Raw genomic sequence first — 17,485 nt, forward strand, 5'->3', positions numbered from 1 at the left:
TGGTCGCACGTCTGTTGACTGAAGACTAAATTGGGGTCACACGATTTTATTTTATTTTGGTACTGTCCGATCTACGCTGGATGGCTTGATGGCCGTCTTGTGCCTCCCGGCTAACACTATTCGGAATCTTCCCCGAAGAGCCAGCGACCACCGGCAGAGCAGCCTGCCTCCGCCGTCCGTGGCCATGAGAGCCCCGACCAAAACCCCGCTCCCCACCCCACCGCACTGCCGTGGTTGCGCCGCCCCCAGCCAATCAACAAAGACTCGCCGTCATCCTGATCTGGCGGTGGTAGTACCTTCAACCCACGCAACTCTAAGATAGCCATATAAGCGTTGCATCCGCGGCGTACTTGCGCCCCCGCACCCTTATGTTAGACACCAGCCAACCGGCAGCCTAGGATCTCCGGCGCCTCGAGGGGTGCTGCTTCCCATTGGGAATCGATTGGCCCAGAATAAAAATTCAGACAACTGATGCCTAAATAAAGTGATTTGAGATGAGGGTATGACCTATCTTGCTGCCCAGTGAAGTAGGAAGCTCCGGCTGCTGAGTCGGTGAGGCCGACGCGGTTGCGATGGCTACCGGCGGCAGGGAACCAGAGATGTCACGACGGTCGATGGCTACGGGGAAGCAGCACCGGGGCCCTGGACGGATCCGAAGATGGAGCTGCTCCGGCGCCATGCACAACGATGGGGGTGAATCGGCTCCGGTATGGTTCACGCGGCCATCGTCGAGGCAGCTCCGGCAGCACGGAGTAAGAGGCACACGGCCCAGTGCACGACGGCAAACGGACAACGTCTCCGACATTGGGGAGGAGGGTAGCGGTGAATTTGGTGCGGTGGGGGTGCCATGGAGGAGGGGCTGAGGTTTCGTGGCTAGGGAGAAGGGAGCTTCCGGGGAGAAGGTGATTTAGCGCCCATGAGGTATGAATGGGGAATTGGGAGGGGGAACCATGTCTTACGGACGCATTTGTCTGAAATGTTAGGGGGGGGTTATAGTTCTACCCCTGCCTTTAGGCTTCTCGGCTTGGGTTTGTGTACTGAGGGTCAGGGATAGTAGAGTAACTTTGCTTCTCCCAAATAGTGGGCGCGAGCGATTTCCGGCGAGGAGGGCGAGTTTTGGAATAGTGGGCGCGACCGATTTTGGGCGAGGAGGACGTGTTTTGAAATAGTAGGCGCGAGCTATTTTGGGCGAGGAGGGCGTGTTTTGAAATAGTCGGCTCGAGCGATTTCGGACGAGGAGAGGGTGTTTTTTCCGCCCATGGTTTTTGAATTATTCGGCACATGTCATTTCGGCCGAGGTGAAGGCGCGCTTGGATGAAGTTACGAACCTACCCTCGATGTACAACAGGCCAATTGATGTGTGTCCCACATTGGCCGGTAATTTCGTGTCTCCCATTTATTTGCTCGGGCGAATTCCACCGAGCAGAGGGTGTTTAACGGTTCGTTCAAATGTTGGGAGAACGAGCATCCACGTCTACCTTACCAAGTCGATTCGAATCAAATTTTGAAATATTAGCTTGCCACTTCTTTTTTAGATGGAGAGATGATTCTCGGGAGTAATAAGTTTTTACATTCTCATTGCTAATGATTTACTATATGCCAAATAGTTGACCCACTCAAAAACGGGAATCAAACCCAAAATGACATATCTCGATTCAATGAAATAGCTTGTTCACCAGGTCAAAATAGTGAACTAAATCCAAAATTGAACACCTCAATCGAGTAGCATGTTGTACAGTATTATAGTACTCCATCAACATGTTGAAAGTCAAATTACTGAACTTGTTTGATACACATATCTCCTTTCATGTGTGGATTGCAGACAACATGTTCTCAAATTTAAATATTTGAATGCAAGTTTTTATCGAAACATGGTTTATATCAGTCTTTGATGCATAAAACGCGACCTCCCCCTCTCCCGGACTCCTGCTCTCCCTCTCTCTCTCGCCAACAATCATCAATTCTATCGCACGCATCCAACACACAAACCTTGTTGGTCCCTCTCCCTCTCTCTCTCTCTCTCTCTCTCTTTGTGTGTGTGGGGGGTCTTTCTAGTTCGCATGCATATATACTCCATGTATAGGTCTCTCTCGCACACTATGTATGATTCTCTAGTCCAAGCTAAATATCTTGGGTGCACTCATCGTACGCACACAAATTCCCTGGCTCGTTGCCCGTAACTCTCTCACGCACCACTCTGCTGTCCCGGAGCTCTTCCGTCTCTCTCTCAAACTGTCCATCTCCATGGGTCACACATACACATGCATATCTCACTCGCACTCGATAGACCCATCTAAAAGTCTATCTCTCTCCCTCGTTCTCTCTCCATCTCACACGCACACACACACAATCGCATGCCTAGCCAAGTATGATGGTCTCTCACTCAATTGTAGGCACATGCAGTCCCCCTATATGTATATGACTAGCTAATTCTTAGTCTCCATCACAAACATGTGCATGGTCTATCTCAATTTCTCTCGGGGCATCTTTCCATCCCACGCGCACCTCGTCCCTCAATCTGCCACCCATATAGTCCCCTCATGATCTCGAGGGGATCTCTCTATCACAAACACACCCTCTCTCGCTCCCCGTGCGTCCATCTTCTCCATGCGTCCCTCTCGACCTTTGTTCCTTGTTGGCCAGACCTCTATTGGACATGTGCTATAGGGGTGTCTCTCCCCGTTGCAAACAATCTCGTACTAGCTATCTTCGTGTATCTCCTCACCTCGCTTTTCTATCTCGGAGATGCATGAGTGATATGTTTGCAAAAGAAACGAACACACACACTCTCTCTCTAATTTATCGTTTGTTGTCCCTTTCTCTTTCACACAGATACTCTTTTTGCACATTGACTCAGTCTCCTTCACACGCACTTGATCTCTCTCGACTTAGGCACACTCTTCGGTCCATAGCATACAGATTTATTGAAAAGTCAAACATCACAAAGTTTGACCATGTACGTGGAGAAAAACATTTACATATAGAACGCCAAACATATACCTTTAGATTCATCATGAGATGTAGTTCCGTATGATGTATCTCTGGTATTGTAGATATAAATAATATTTTTGTAAACCTGGTAAAAGTTTCCAATGTTTGACTTCAAAAAAATTTATATGCACTGCATTATCGAGCGGATGGAATATCTCTTTCCCGCTCTCAGCTATCTGACACACCACTCAGCCTTATCGGGGCTCCTCTATCTCTCTCAAACTTTGTATCTCCCTGGTTCACACATACACATGTCTCGCTTGCGCTATATAGACCCATCTAACACTCTCCGCCCTTGTTCTCTCTCTATGTGACACGCACCGCCCTAAGTACCATAATCACTCACTCCATCATAGGCGCACGCACTCCCCCCTAAGTATGACTATCTCTCACTAGCCATCAGGAACACACGTATTGTCTCCTTCCATCCATACGTCTATCTCGATATCTCTCGGGGTATCTTCTATTGCGCATACACCTTGTCGCTCGATCTCCCATCCATGTCGTCCCATCACGATCTCAAGGGGATCTCTCTATGACAAACATACACTCTCTCCTCCCCATGTCTGCATTTTCTCCGTACGTCTCTCTCGACCTCTCTCCCTTGTTTGTCAGACCGCTCTTGGCCAAGTGCCAGGGTCTTTCTCTCTTGGTTTCAAACAACCACACACTATCTCCTCACCTTGCTTCTGCTGTCGAAGTTGCATGTGTGATATGTTTGCATAAGACACACACACATATTCTCTACTTTTATCATGTGTTGTTGATGTCTCTTTCACACACGCACACACACTTTCTTCAGTCACTCTTTCTATTTCACACACACACACTCTCTCTCTCTCTCTAGTTAGGTACTCTCTCACGTCCATAAGCATATGGATGTTTTGAAAAGTCAAATCTCAGAAAAGTTTGACCAGGTATATGTGGAGAAAAACATTTACATCTAGAACAATCATTAGATTCATCACAACATGTACTTACTTCATACTATCATTTATCTTTGGTATTGTAGATATAAGAAATTTGTTTATAAACTTGGTCAAAGTTTCAAAAGTTTGACTTTTAAAAAAATGTAGGCACTACATTATCGAACGGAGGGAGTAGCTCTTTCTCTCTCTCTCTGCTATCTCTCACGGGCCTCCCCTCTCACTCGAATTCTCTATACCGAGGGATTATATGGTCATTGTGTCAGCGTATAGCTTCGTATATTGTTCAGTTGACCGGTCAACCAGGCCACATGCTGCCTTGTCAGCTCGTGTTCTCTATCTTCGTGTGCTGGCCCGTGTGGCAGTGGGTGAAAATAAGTAAACTAGAGGCCCATCTGACACGCGGTGAAGTAAACAAAGTTGAAACCACTCGGGGTAGCACCCCGCACACTAGTAAATTGAGGGCACACTTCTTCCGCGTGAAGGATGCACTCGCGCACACTTCACCACTGCGGGGAGCCATGCACAGAAGGATGCACTCGCGCACACCCAGCACACAACACACACCAGCACACATGTACACCGGCGTCGCCGCCGGCTGAGATGGACAGCGAGGCAGCCAACAAGCGGAGGCGGCTCGAGTCAAAACCGCATCCGGCGAGCCTGGACTTCATCAGTAGCCTCCCCAACGACATGCTGCTCGTCATCATTGGCATCCTCCTCACCAGACCTATCGTGCGGACCACCCTACTCTCTCGGCAGTGGCGCCCCCTCTGGCGTTGCGTCCCCCTCAACCTCATCGTCAACACCTACCTCTGCGACGGGGATTGCAAACGCATGGCCGCAGTCTCCAAGATCCTTTCATCGCACCCTGGGCTAGCCAGACGCCTTGACATCCACATGTTCAGTACCAACTGCAAGGTCCAAGCCAAGTTTGACGAGTGGTTCATATCCCCCGCCCTAGATCAGCTCGAGGAGCTCATCTTTGAAGATGGACGATGTCGCTCTCTGCCGCCGTCCGCGCTCCGCCTCACGCCAACGCTGCGTCGCGCCAGCTTCAGCTCCTGCTATCTTCCCCAGATTAATGTCACGCCCGCCCTTCTTCTCCCTCAACTCAAGCAGCTCGAGCTCTTCGACATTGGCATCTCGAAGAAGGCTATGGAGCACCTGCTCCGCAGCTGTACTGCGCTCGAGTACCTTCGTCTTCAGCAGATCAATGGGTTCATTAGCGTCCACATCGCCTCGACGAATCTCCCATGGATTTATGTGTCTTGCTGGCCCCGCAACAAGACATCAATTCGGAAGAGATCACTCCAGCTATTCCATGTTATGGTCATTGAGAATGTGCCTTTCCTTGAGAGATTTCCTGTAGTTGATCTAGAAGGTACAACCAAAATCAGGGTCATTGACGCGCCAAAATTGACAGCATTGGTGCACTTGTCTACCAAATTCTCCGAACTCTTTATTGGATCCGTAATTGTTCAGGTACAACACTCATTTTATTCTCCATCTTCTTGAAATTCACATTTTTAAATTTCTTCTTGATTTATTTACAACTATCAACCAGAAAATGATTCCCGCAAGCTTGACCTAGTCTATGCGCACAATGAAGATCTTGGCAATAAAATCTATTGGCCCCAATCTGGATCAAGTTGTTGGATTCCTTACATGCTTTCCGTGCACAGGGAAGCTACTCATCAAGGTGAAACTTCTTTCCTACTAGTAAACGGTAATCACAACCTAGCTCAATTTTTTTGTAATTTTCCCAAATTATGATGACAAGTGTAGTGTTCAAAACTGCATCTACGCACTGCACCGAAAGAAATGTTTTTAGTATTTTTTTCTCACGTGATCACTTGCATCATTTTTTTGTTGTACTACTATAGTACCCTAGGCTAGTCATAGTGGCAAGTAACTTAGACTAGTAACTCTATGCTTACCCTAAGAGCAAGTACTACCTCCATCCTGGTTTACTCTTCTATTTTGTAGTATCAAAATTTGACCATAGATTTATCTGACAAAATTTTAATGCATGTCACTAAAATTATATCGTTGGATTCGTATTTGAACATAATTTCAAATGGTATAATTTTTAGTGACATGCATTGGCATTTTCTTAGGTAAATCTATGGTCAAAAGTTTACACTAAATACAAGGTACTACAGAAGTGGGCTATAATGGCCCTCCACTATGTAGGCCAAAACACGTGCCAAATTCACTTGTGATGCATTTGGCATCGATGCCCCTCCATTGCTCACCTGGTGCCCCAATCTGGATCACCTACTTTGCTCCGGTGCCAAATTAACTCACGCAATGAAAAAACACTTGCGTGGGAGAGGGAGAGGACTGAGGAAATAAAAAACACTTGTTTGGGAGACTGAGAGGCTGGTGTAGTTGGTTTGATTGATTTGTTTATACATGTGGGTATGTGTGCACAGCGGTGCCAACTCTCTCACATTGCTAGAGCGGTGCCAAAATCTTTTGATTTGACATCGATGCGTATTATGTGGCATACTTTTGAGAAATATGGCATCGGCCACATAGTGGAACGCAACAAATGCCTAAGCTCTTGACGTGCTCCTAGGTAAATGAGAGGAAAGAGAGAGAGAGTGAAAAATATCACTAGCCAACCAACCCTATCGTATGAGCGAATGATATTGGTACCTCTAATATGCTCTCTTCTTTTGCAGATAAAAAACACTCGAAAGTGAAAAATGTGTTGCACTATAACAATCTCATCGAATGCCTTGATCTCCATCTTACAAAAATTGATTTGATCGACTACCGAGGCAGCACATCTGAGATTAAATTAGCCAGGTTCTTTGTTTTGGAGGCAAGTGTGCTCAAGGTAATCAGGCTTGGCGTTCTCTGGCGCAACAATGAATGGCATGTTGATCACCGCAAGCGTCTAATCCTAAATGACAAAGTCTCCGCAGAAGCTGAATTTGTTTTTGAAACATCAAGTGGCCAGAGACGCGAAAATTTACTTGCCCATTAGTGACTTGTCAGGGCAGTTGATTTTAGTTTGTACGATAATGTTGCATCCACCTAAAGTAATGAAAGTTCTTACATAAACTTCCTAGTAATTCCCTCTTCATAGGTACAACATTACTCCTAACATTTGTAATATCAGTTTGAAACTTGTAATATTGTCGTGTCCTATTCCCACGTTTTCAAAATCTTGCGAATCAAAGAGGTCCTAAGTTGGCGATGATGTTGTGCCTACCATCTTTCACCAATAGCCGTCGGATCTAGATCTGACACATACAAACCAAACTTCTACAGTTTTGCAAAAAGATGCCCGCACTTGTTCCCTATTTACAAACAACTCCTTCTCTCTCACAATCAGCCTTATCTCCTCCCAACGACATCTAGAAGGCCATGGAAAAATCTGGCGCGATGGCCGCTGCCGGCGTCGTCCGCCCCCAATCTTGATGTTCCGTGCAATGCATGGGCATCTACGCACAGGAAATTATGTCAAACACGGCTCATTGTAAGCAGGCTAGCTCTACAGCCATGATGATAGTGACTGCAGACAGTGAGACTGACTTTGGTATGCCGAACACGACACCTACACTCCGGTGTCATCTCCGGTGTAGGGACTTGTCACTTCACTGTGAGGAGCAACACGTAATAATTTGACCAACGGGTAGTACAGTACTACTACATTGGTAGTACTACTACTAGTACTGCACCACCGTCTAGATTTAGTAGTACTACCGCGTTCATCTGGATTTAGTATTTGACTAGCAACATCTACTAATGCATGTCACAAAAAATATACTACTCCCTCTGTAAATAAATACATGGTGTATTGTTTTATTCCTTCCGGTAGATGGCTCAAATCTGAAGTCTCATCAATCAGACTACTATTGTACTCACCAAGCGCTCGGGTTGGTAAGCTACCAACAAAAAATTGCAATCAAAGACTACTATCGTACTCCCTCCGTACTGGTGCATTAGTCACGTTACGAAAACCAAATAGTAATCCCAAAACTTTTAGCCGCGGTGCATTAACTACACACCTTGTTCCTTGTTTTTTCCATGAAAAAAGAAATCACCCAATACGGACGTGGAGTGCATATGCATTCAATGACTTGAGACTACTTAGCACAACATTTTTGGTTACATGCATTAACATTTTATTAGTTAAATCAAAGGTCAAAACTTGGCACAAAATGCAAAGGGGACCAATAAACCAGTAAACATCAAAGTTCTCTCGTTCGGCCCCAACTAGAGGTCCGGTGAGATGACTATGCTGCACCGGCATGGAGGGGGACGCAGCTTCATTGACTTACTACACCTGCCTTTGGGTGTATGACAGGTGGGCCCAATAGGTGGCTAGCCCACCTGTCATACAGCCAAAGGCAGGTGCAGTTAAGGCACCGGAGCTCAGTCCCACAGAGGGAGGGCCGAGGAGTAGATGGCCAACACACACGTGAATGCAACGCAGTCTGCACTTCTCATATAAAGGCTCCCCGCCAGTCCGATCTACGAAGTCGTACGCACCCTAACCAAGGGCAAGAGTGATCACTCCAATCGCAAGATCAGATGACTAGACGCTAGTCCCATGGAGGCGATGAGCGTGAGTATCAGCCGGCTATGCCAAATGGTCCACAACGCCGACCTGCGGCCCGGCACTGAGGAACGTCTCCAGGTCGTGCTTGAGGCCATCAGGGCGATAGGCCGCTTGGACGACAGCTTCGTCTCCTTGTTCGACGAGGTCCTCGTCGGCTTCCTCGACAAGTTCATCATCATCAAGAAGCTCGCGGATGACATTGACTTACGCCTCCAGCCCACGCGCCCAGGATCTGCGATGCCCGCCACCCTCAACGGCCTCTATGGTGACAACCTCTTTGACGCACTAGTGGCCCTGTGACTGCCCGCCGTCACGCCGGAGAATGTCCACCTCGAAGTCGCGCTCGCCGCGCAGCGCCTGGCACAGGAAGACACCATCGACATAATCACCCACGTCTACGCACAAATCGTCCACAAGGACTACTACGTGCAAGAGGAGGACGATAGGTTGCTGGCCTTCTTGGACTGCAGGGCAACCTTGGACGGCATTGTTCAGAAGCACGTTCATCTCGCCGCCAACGTCGCTGCTCCTCACATGTCGGTTGGTGACCCGGCGCACTAGGGCGTCAGGATGTCGTTGATGGATCCGTATGTATCTTTATCTTCCCGTCAAATCCATGTAGTAGTATATGATACTACTAGTAATTATCTTACCTTTCGCATCAACTTCATAATTTTCATACGTACTCCATGCATGAACCGCGCCAGAACCAAACTTATCATTACTCTAGGGAAAATCGTTATTTCTATCTATCGGTCGCGCCATGGAGCAGAACCAAATTTTACAAGTTACAAGTTCAAAAGGAAAAGCCTGTCGTGTTTGCGTCGCACCCCCACACGGTTGGTCCGGCACACCTCTCAAGGGGGAATGTGTGTTGTGTTGCATTTTCACTTACAAGTGGGACCGCAGTTGAGCAAACTGACTATCGGCAAACCCCCACCCTGCCCACCGCACGATGGCTGAGAAAACAGGACAGAGAAGAGATGGCTGTAGCACGAACTCCAAGAAAATTTGTGTCAGATGGGACTCGTGTGGGTGGCGTGTGATGTACTACTAGACGTGAATGCTAGTTATGGCCCATGCCACCCCACTATATCGAGCCTATATCAAGGTGCTGGTTACGTAGAACAAATTTCCTGGAGTCCGTGCTCAGCCCTCCTCTCTCTCTCTCTCTCTCTTCTCAGCCAGCCAGCAGACGCGCCGAGCCCATCGTCTATTGGCTTACATGTGGTCCAACATGTCAGTGAAAACTCAAGAGGACCCACTGAACCTGCACATCTTTCACCTCGACATGCTGGTGATGAAAAACAAATCCAATAAAGATCTTTGGTAGCCACTTTTGGATTTACTCAAGAGTAAGATTCTATTTATAGTTTAACCCAAGATGCACATCACGTGGCTTCAACTAGCACTCCATTTTCTCGCATGACATGACCTGGATGCTGGATGTCCCACGTGTCGGCAAAAGGAGGAAGAACTCGACCAAATCTTCTCCACATTTAGATCGGAGGAGTAGGAAACACGACAAGCCCTATGCCTACATCATACTACGTACAAGCGCACCTCACGCAGTCCCACTATCACCATATTTCTCGGCCTCCGTGCGACACCTAGCTCTTGTTGATCTAACTAGAACTAACTATTATGCTAGCATACTCCAATATTAGGTTGGCTCTATGTGATGTGGCAACATCATATAACCGGATGCTGGCTATACTACTACGATACTCACACTCCAAGAAGTGAGTCGAAAACCATTCATAAATTGAGTTTATGACATGCATATGCAAATGTACCATTCATTACATACAACAAGTCATCAACACACGACGATAACGAGGATACATGTTGGATTATAGATTAGTTCCAACAAAACATTCTAGTAAATACCAAAGTTTTCATCACACAACAAATGGCTTATGTCCCCCACACGAGCGAAGCCACTTCGCACCCCCACACGGTTGGTCCGCCATGCCGCTAGGGAAACGCGTGTTTTCTTGCTTCTTCACTTACGCCAACTCCAGCTTGTGCTCACCCAGCCCCCTTTCCCTCGACGCCCCCGAGCTACCCAACCACAGCTACGTGTTTTGCACACCCGGTGACCAGATTTGGAGCGGATCCGTTCGGGCATGAGCTCGCCCGGCTATGGGAAGCCGCGCCGTGCCATGGACTGGCTGGGCACCGGGCCGGAAGGCCCCGGCAAGGCCGCATATAGGTACTGACTCCTCCTCTAGCCGCTCGGATCTACACCGTCGGTGATCCGCCGGCAGATACATGAATGGCGGTCGGCCGGGCTCGGTGCTGGCCCAAAAGCTCGTCGGCGCACTGTTGCCACTCATTACGTGCGACGACTGCCCAAAGAAGGTCTTGCGTCGCATGTCTACAACGCTGGAACATCCCGGATGGGTGTTCATCAAGTACTTAACCGATGTGGTATGTGCTACTTTAGCTTCGGTTGTGCTCTCGGATTTGACTAGTTGTGCTAACTTAAAATTTTATTGTGTAGAATGGATGCAAGTTTTGTATTGGGAAGAAGAGTAATCGATATATTGATAGAGCGCAATTTAGTAGATGTTCTAGCACTTTTAGCTAGCATAGAGGCTAGAGATGAGACTAGTGCACTTGTTGATAGAATAGAGGCTAGACATAAGACTAGATGCGAGGAAGCAACCTCTACTTCTTTACACTCGAATAAGACAGAAGCACGCAAGATCGAGCATTCGCAGGTCAACAATGAATGCATCGAGAAGGAACTAATCCAACTTACAGGAGCAGTTATGGAAGTTGGATATCTTCTAAAATGTATTCTTGTGGTTCTTATTTTCTTTGGTCTTGCTTTTCTAGTCAAAATTTGGTGATGTATTTCCATGTACCAAAAATCAATGATGAAAAAAATATATGTGTTTGCAAAGAAAAATTTACGCGGCCGGGATGCGTCGGCGCATTGGGCACACGGCCACCGCATCCAAGAAATGGCCCGAACATGACCCCATTGCCCTACCCAAACAGACAGAATCCAGGCAAAACGGACGTCCGTTTGGGGTCATGCGTTGGAGTTCGCCTTACAAGTGGGACCGTAGTTGAGGAAACTGACTATCGGTAAACCCCCACCTCTCCCGCCGCACGATGGCTGAGTTAGAGAAACGAGGAGGTACAAGAGATAGTTGTAGCACGGACTCCAAGAAATATGGTGTCAGATGGAAGTCATGTTGGTGGCGTGTGCCATACTCCTAGACGTGAATGCTTGTTCTGGCCCATGCCACCCTACTATATATCGAGGATTTGAGGTGCTGGTTATGTACAATGAACACATTAACATATGGCCCACCTCACACTGTGGCCAAATTTCCTGGAGTCTATTCTAGGTTAAAAAGTGTTCTTTGTGAGGGTGGATGGATGGTCTCAAGTTTAAAACTTGTTGTATTACGTATACGTAGACGTAGAGATAGTGCAACAGTTTTCAAAGTTTGAAGCCAACCATCAGAATGTAATTTCTACTTGTCGGCTTTCTGGGAACGGGGGTCCCCAGACTTTCCTGCCTGCGGCCCACGGCGTGGCTCTGCGTGCGGGCTCGTATGGCCCATCTTCACCAACAAGCTTTCAAGACCCTCACGAGGGGCCAAGCCTCGCTAGGCGGACGACACAAGATCTCCTCGGGAGCGGCCTCACCAGGCCGGCTCGCGAGGGGCGGAGAGATCAAGGCAAGGCAAACCTCGCGAGGTTCTCATGACGTGAGCCATGACGATCGAGACCAGGCGGGCGTCAACGTGCAGTGTCCTTGTTTCCCCTTTGGTGCTAAGGAGGCAAGCGCAGGCGAGGAGTACCAAGGCGTCAAGCAAAGGTTTCCATATCGATGCAATGAGACCAAGACCAGCAGGACGGCAAGACGGAGGTCACCATGGAGCCCATGGCGGCGTCACCACCAGAGCCTTTTGCCAGCGAAGACCACCTTTAGTCAGGATAAGCTGTACTAGTTGTCCCCTTTCAAATTGGCCATTGTTGGCTCCCTTCCCGCTCAATATTTGGGGAGAGGACCAGGGCCTCTATAAATAGGACTAGCCACCATAGTAGGAGGCATCTCATCTTGAGTAATCCTCACCAACACAAGTTCACTAAGCACAAGAACACCTCGCCTCAGGAGGCTGTTCTTCCCCTTGTACTGTTCATCCTCAACCCAAGAGGCAATCCACCACCACACACTGGAGTAGGGTATTACTCCACAACGGTGGCCCGAACCAGTATAAATCTTGTGTCCCTTGTGTTGCGAGTTCGTAGAGCTAGCCTTTGAGATCATGGCAAGGTTGAGGGCGTGATTCGGTAGGGGGAGATCTTCGCTTGCACCCTAGTGTTCGAACCTTGAGGGTTTTGCCAGAACCCGAGATCTGACATTTGGCGCGCCAGGTAGGGGTGCACCGTAGCTTTCCTTCCATCGATCTGCGCTCTGCCACTACAGCACTTCGCCCTCATGGCAGGCGTCTCGCTCCCGGCTCCGGCAACTGATGCCGACGACGGGGCCAGGGGGCTCCGAGCATTGGCCCCCGCCCTGCGGCAGGTGCAGTGGCTGCCCAAGTTCAAGCCGGAGATGCCGCCGTGCTACGACGGCGCGGCGGACCCATCAGATTTCCTGTTGGCGTACGAGGACGCCGTCCTCGAGGCCGGGGCGACGACAAGGTCATGGCAAACTGGCTTCCCATGGCCCTCACTGGCGCACCGCGCGCCTGGCTGCTCAACCTCCCCGGATCAATGGTGGCATCTTGGGAGGAGCTGCAGGGTCTCTTCACTGCGCGCTACGCGGCACCGGCGCACCACGCGGTCGCGGCCCTCCTAGGCGGCTCGGGGGCTCCAACGGGCTGGGCCGCGCCCGAGGCCGACCTCACCTTCAACTCAGGGGATCACCCCATCTCTACCGTAGGCTCGGGCGTGCTCCCAATGCTTTGCACACCCGCCATCTGCAACGTGTCCGTCACCAAGACGCTCATCGACGGTGGCGCCGGCCTCAACGTGCTCTCGGCTGAGGCCTTCAGCCTTCTTCACGTATCGCTCGAGCGGCTCTGCCCTAGCAAGCCTTTCTCAGGGGTTGGTGGAGGATCCGCCCACTCCCTGGGGCGGATCCGCCTCCCCGTGACCTTCGACATCACCCACATCGGCCTCCCGTACAACGCCATCCTCGGGTACCCAGCCCTGGCTCAGTTCATGGTGGCGACCCATCCGGCCTACAACCTCATGAAGATGCCCGGGGGCAAGGGTGTCCTCGCAGTAGTTGGGGACACCAAGGAAGCCTTGATGATGCTCAAGCTCGCCTTCAAGACTGCCGCGACGGTGCAGCCCACCGACGCGGATACCTCCAAGGCCAAGGGAGCCGCGCCAACTAAGAAGAAACAATTGTTCACGCAAGACAATGCAGAAACCAAGCAAGTGCCGGTCGAGGAGGACGGATCCTCGGGGGCAAACTTTACCATAGGCGCCAACCTCGAGCCTGACCAGGAGGAGGCGCTGGTGAAGTTCTTGCGCGCGAACAAGGAGGTGTTCGCTTGGGAGCCAGACCAACTGGTAGGGGTCCCGAGAGGGGTGATAGAGCACCACCTAAAGGTATGCCCCAACGTATGCCCCGTGAAGCAGAGGGCAAGGCGGCATTCCACGGAGAAGCAAGCTTTCATCGTCCAAGAAACCCGCAAGTTGGAGGCTGCAGGCATCATTCGCGAGGTTCGGTACCCCGAGTGGCTGGCGAACCCCGTCATCGTGCACAAGAAAGGCGGGAAGGAGCGAATGTGCGTCGACTTCACCAACCTCAACAAGGCCTGCCCCCAGGATCCGTTCCCGCTTCCACGCATCGACCAGACATCGACTCCACCGCCGAGTGCGACTTGCTGTGCTTCCTGGATGCGTTCTCAGGGTATCACCAGATCAAGATGGCGGTAGAAGATGTGGAGAAGACAGCCTTCCTGACCCCGTGTAGGGTGTACTGCTACACTTGCATGCCTTTCGAGCTGCGCAACGCAGGCGCAACCTTTCAGCGACTCATGCACATCGCCTTGGGTCAGCAGCTCGGGAGAAACACTGAAGCCTACGTCGATGACATTGTGGTGAAGTCTCGAGAGGCGAGAACCTTGATCCAAGACCTGGAGGAAACCTTTGAAAGCCTCCGCCAGGTGGACTTGTGACTCAACCCGGAGAAGTGCGTGTTTGGGGTCCCTTCCGGCAAGCTACTGGGCTTCCTCGTGTCCCACAGGGGGATCAAGGCCAACCCAGTGAAGGTCAAGGCCATTGAAGACATGAGTCCACCGCAAACCCTCAAGGAAATGCAGAAGCTTGCTGGACGGGTGACAGCGTTGGGACGCTTCATTTCCAAGCTGGGACACGCGCCCTACCCTTCTTCAAGCTGATGAAGAAGAAGGGCCCATTCGAGTGGACCCCGGAGGCTGACCAAGCGTTTCCAGACCTCAAGAGATACCTGACCAGCCCTCCAGTGATGGTGGCGCCACGACCCCTCGAGCCTCTAGTGCTTTACCTTGTCGCCACTCCCTACTCTGCCAGTGCGGCTCTAGTAGCGGTTCGGGTAGAGCGCCAATCCAAGGGTGCACCACGCCGATCTACGCCCCCGGCAGGGACGACGCCGGACCAGGAGGGCGCCGCAAAGGCCGCAGCTGCGGCAGCAGAGGATCAAGCTCAGCAGGACGACGCCCCCAAGCCCGTAGAGACCCCGACAGGCGATCAAGCACAGGAGGTCCCACCACTTCAGGGGGCGCCTCAACTTCCGGGAGGTGCAAGCCTCATCAACTGTGACACCCCAAAATTTTGACCTTGTTTTATAAATTAAAATTTTGCCAGGAAATTAAACTTTTCCATTTGTCTAGTTTTACCCTTTTGATATTGTGGATTTTTACCTCAAGTGGAAAACTTTCCTAAAGTATTATTGGACTTGTATGCTCTCTCTATGAAACAATTCTTTATCAGTGGATTTAATTGCAAGGTTTGCTTTTTCTTGAGCTTTACTCTTTTAAAATGATCTTTCTTGAATTTGGAGCCTGTTTTGCACTGCAACCATTTGACAAATGCATTTAATATTTCCACCAAAATTTGGGGATGTCATGTGATGTTTCCACATCACTTTTATGCAAAAATATCTTTTGGTTATTGGAGATTTTGAGCTCTACATCAACTTTTCAAATCTGGTCCAGTAGGCATTTTTGCACTACAACCTATTTAAATATTTCTTTAAAAATTCTTCCAAGTGTTTGGAGATGTCAGTAGATGCATATAATTCAACTTTATGCAAAAAACCCAGAGTTGTTCTTTGAAAAATTTGGGTGAATCAACCTCTTTTTCATTCTGGTCCAGTTTGGTGATTTGTACTGCAACCCTGTTTTATTTTACTCTAGTGCCCATGAGCCTTTTCCAACTTGTAGCCCTCCCTACAAAACCCTTAAGTCCAGGAGAGTGGACCCATTGGAGGATTTTAAGTGCATGCAATGAGACCTTTTTCTTTCTGTCCAAACCTGTAGTTTTGCAAAACTTGCACTAGCAAGTTTCTGGTTTTGCCCAATTGATCTTGCCATCATCACCTACATCTAGAGAGACCCTGATCTGGAGATTTTGGCCACTCCAAGAGTTGCCTAAATGCACTTAGCATTTTGTCGAAGACCTTGTGTTCATGGACAGTTTTGGCATGTTTTCTAGTTTGCATTATGATCTTGTTCCACTGACCCAGCAACCTTGTCCACTAAGGTCCTAGCTATCCCTATCCTAGTCCTGTTAATTGCCAGCCTCACTCCAGCGCTCTAGGCTGACCTGGCATTTCGTCGAACACGTCTCGTGCGTGCTCTGGGCGCGCCCAGAGCGCACGTTTTGCACGCGCGCGCACCAAGTCGCCGCGTCGCACTGCCGCCCTCACCGCGTCCCGCCTCTGGCCCTAGCTCGCCTGCAGAGCCGCGCACTACCCTCGCCCACTCGCCAGAACCCTCCAAGCCGCCCCTGGCGCCCTACAGCGCCGCTGTCAGAGCCTTTGGCGGCACGCCGGCGTCGGCAGTGAGCTCCTGCCATGGACGGCGCCGCCCAAGCCACCCGCGCGCGCCAGCTGCCCCTGGGAACAGCTCGAGCTTATCCTCGAGCCCGTCGGCACGCGCCCGTCGCCGCCACGTCGCCCTGCGGCTACAGAGCGACGGTCGCCGGCGTTCTTATCCACGGCCGTCGCGGGACCAGCCCCAAACGCCTATAAAAGGAGACCCCGAGCCCCTCCGAGCGCTCAGGCGACCTCAGGCCTCCCCCGTAGTGCTCCCCTAGCCGTGGATTGACCGGAAGAGACCATCTCCCCCACCTTCGGCCGGTTCGGCCGCCGCTGCCTTCCGGTACCATTCGTCGCAGCAAGGCACTCCCTCGCCCATCCAGCGCCACCACTCACTCCCCCTTGTTCTTGCTGAGCTGCCCAGTGCCTCAGCCTCGATCGAAAACCACCGGAGCCCAAAACCCCCTTCACTCCCGTAGCCCCCTCCGCCGCGGAGCTTGCCGCCGACGACTCCTCCCACCACCGTCGACCCAACGACCACCGAGAGGACCGCCCCGGTCTGGCAGGTCCATCCCCGCCCTCGGATACCCGTGGGGAGCTACCGTTCGTCGACAGCGATCGCCGGAGTCCCGCCCCGTTCGGGCAGAGGAAGAGGAGGGAGAGGGGGGAATAGTCAAACCTGACTAGTGGGCCCCCCTGGACCCACTGTCAGTGACCCAGCCCCGCCACTGCGTGTTCAAGTGGAAGCGTATATCCCCGAGTACGTGTCCACTACCCCGAAAGCGTCTTCTGTACCGAAACGTTTTCTTTTTCTGTTTTATTTAAAAACAGAACTTTGACCACACTTTGACTGGCTATATCTTTTAAAATAAAACTCCAAATGAGTTGATTCTTTTTCCTACCTCTCTCAAATTTCATCTAGTTTATTTTCAGATTTATTTCAAAAATTTCTGGGACAACTTTTTGTACTGTTTTTGAAATATTCGT

Source organism: Triticum aestivum, chromosome 6D (genome assembly GCF_018294505.1).
Source record: "Triticum aestivum cultivar Chinese Spring chromosome 6D, IWGSC CS RefSeq v2.1, whole genome shotgun sequence".
In the NCBI taxonomy this organism is placed as follows: domain Eukaryota; kingdom Viridiplantae; phylum Streptophyta; class Magnoliopsida; order Poales; family Poaceae; genus Triticum; species Triticum aestivum.